Source organism: Triticum dicoccoides, chromosome 5B (genome assembly GCF_002162155.2).
Source record: "Triticum dicoccoides isolate Atlit2015 ecotype Zavitan chromosome 5B, WEW_v2.0, whole genome shotgun sequence".
NCBI lineage: Eukaryota > Viridiplantae > Streptophyta > Magnoliopsida > Poales > Poaceae > Triticum > Triticum dicoccoides.
In genome coordinates this window covers 520,834,226-520,837,118 of record NC_041389.1, presented here as the reverse complement: position 1 = coordinate 520,837,118, position 2,893 = coordinate 520,834,226, and the positions used below count along the sequence as shown (strand labels likewise).

The following is a 2,893-nucleotide window of genomic DNA, read 5'->3' as shown; positions in this document are numbered from 1 at the left end:
GTGGCCAGTAACTCAAACACTAAACCAAGACAGGACTTTGGGGTTGTCTCGCTGTCTTCAAGATAGTCTTCCTTAGCTGTTTTATCAGCTTGGTTGGAGACCAACAAGGATGTGTCACTATCCTGAACCTTATCTGCATTACTTCCTCTACCATTGCTTAATAAGGCACTCTTCCCCAATATTCTGTCAGCATTCTAAAAGAAGAAACAAGCAGACATATAACAAATTTAGCATGTACTAGTATATGAAACTCATTTCGGTGAACCGGTTCATTACACTACAACATGACCCCCACTATAGCAACGCTTTTTTCCGTATCTAGAAGGCCATATATGCGATGTTAGTGTATTTACCAACGGTTTGGGGTGCGTTGCCTTATCCAGTGTTGCTAGTGTGTAATGCAATGCTTATACCGGCGTTGGTAAAAGGTACCGTTGCAAAAATGCAACACATAGAACTGACTTGTGCAACATGTTTTATACGTTGGTGATTAATGTAGTCATCAAAATCTCATTGCTTGTCAACAAAAAAATCGCAACGGTTCAAGTGTTGTACATATATAATGTGAAATATATTATTATTTTATATATATTGCCAGCAACTAAATTAATGCTCCACGTAGGCGATAGATGTGTATTTCAAGTGAAGAAAAACTAAGAGAATATTACTCACATATAATGAAGAAATCATATATTTGATAAAATTGTGGGTTACAATATTGGATATTACAAGAGGAACATCATCCCAATCTGATGCATAATCTAAATATTTTCGACACATCGAAAGTTCAACCGAAAGTATCCATCAACATCCCTACAACTTATCTAAAACTTAACTGAGGAACATCACCCATCACCCAAAATGAACATCCCTACAACTTAACGAACAATAAAAGCATCCATCATCATCATCATCATCATCATCATCATGGACAGGAGCATCATGATCTTCACACACCCATATAATCATCCATTTATTTTTTGCATCTACAAACAAAAAATCAAAATGAACTGTTAACACACAGTGCATTAACATATGCAAGTAGTTGTAGAGACAGAATATTAGTCATTGTATATGCTGATATATCTCTGTATGCAAACTCGATCCAGAAATTCATCTACAAAAGCTGAGTAATATTTACTTTCTCTAGGAAATCACATTAGTAATTTTTTGAATTCTATATACATTGCACACTTCATAAAAATAACAAATATTATTGCCGATGTAACCATGAATGAATTGCATAATCTTAGCATATGAATATCGGATTTGCGATTTAATCCCTATCGTCGTACAATATAATTGACAATTATATCGTTCTTCAACAATGCAAGGATCAACCTCCCAGCCTTTGCTACATAGCAGGCAGAATTTTCTTCAAACATTGTAAAAAGGCTAGTAAGGTGATTCTACTTTTCATACTAGTCATGAACCCATGCACAGACTAACATTTTGTGTTTCACATTGTTAGCTGGGAATAACTACTATGGTGATCCAAAATAGTTAGCTTCAATATGACATCAATAGTTAGCTTCAACAGAAGCCTTGTACAATGCACACTTATTCTCATGACGGTGGCCTTGGTCTGATGTGGTTAGGAGAAGACACCAAAAAGGATTGGTGCGAAATTTCTTAGATTTACAGACCATACGCAAGAATATTCGTATGTCTTTAGAATTTGCAATATATTAGGCCTAAGTTTTAAAGCATCGATATGACCATAGAAAATAAAAGTATGCTTGATGGCACATATAGTTTCACATCCAGGGACAAAAGCTATGAAGAAACTTACCTTATCAGATCAAATATGAGGCCGAATTGGTAATTCTCAAGTTCATCCTCTCCTCTGCTTGCATGCCACATACCTAACTGGTACACGTGCTAATTAGCTCAAGTAAACACTTGTTTTCTTTTAAACTGAAAACAAACCATGATAATTTGCGTGCTGCAAATACAATATAACATATGTTTTTTGTGATGCATAGTGACATAAATATTACAAATGGCACAAATAATGATGAGTAAATATTTTGTGGGCAACGAACAAAAGTGAGAGTTGAAACTCTGGACCCAAAAAAGCATGGTTGCAAATCGATAGTGTGTGAACTGTTCTAGCTTTCTAGGAACATCTTATTGGGCAAAACCAACAAATTTATATTGAAATTGCTAAAAGAGTAACTAATTTATCGTGGAATGGCTACAGGAGTACCTTAATTTTAGAGGGACAACTTGTAGGCGCTTGTTTCCTTGGAGTGTATTTCATGAGTACATAGTACTGAAAAGTAGTAGTACATCACAGGTTAATCCTTTTATATAGTTTGTTCTTTCCCTTCCCGTATGGAATTTGCAAAACAAAACCGTTTGGTCTTTCCATCATTCATACATACAATAGGCAAAATAGAACACGTTCCTGACTTTTAATGCGGAATAGTACCCCAAAAAATGCGTCTATAGGAGCACCGTATCCTGAACTCATGATACCCACAAATACTAATATCCTTTTTTAGTTGAAAAGGCAAACTTCTAATATTAAAATATTTCTCATGATTTTTTTAAGAGGATACATCGAGATACCATGTTACCACGAAGAGAGTCAAAAGATAATACAATTACGCTTTATCTGGTCTGAAAGTGCATATGAATATAGAATATAATTTGTATTGGCCACCATACTGAGATAACAATACATCAACTCCCAATTGTAACAGAAGCACCTATATTATTTTTGGAAAGTAAGGGAAAGCATCTAAATTACCGCCAAATAATGGTTGAAATATTCATCATTTGGTACTAAAAACACCTTGCTGATGATATAGTCTGGCATAATAATCATATTTGACTAACATAACTCAAAGATCAACTTTTATTTTAGAAAAGGAAAAGAAGCACCAAT

At 34.7% G+C, this 2,893-nt stretch overlaps 1 long non-coding RNA gene across 1 annotated transcript; it reads right to left on the bottom strand.

Annotated features, from left to right (window-relative positions):
- Nucleotides 1-741: 741 nt before the first annotated feature.
- Nucleotides 742-2,450, bottom strand: LOC119305961. Its single transcript, XR_005148811.1, has 3 exons — nucleotides 2,210-2,450; nucleotides 1,793-1,865; nucleotides 742-986 (listed from the first exon to the last, which is right to left on the bottom strand). It is a non-coding gene; the product is annotated as an uncharacterized LOC119305961 (long non-coding RNA).
- Nucleotides 2,451-2,893: the final 443 nt, after the last annotated feature.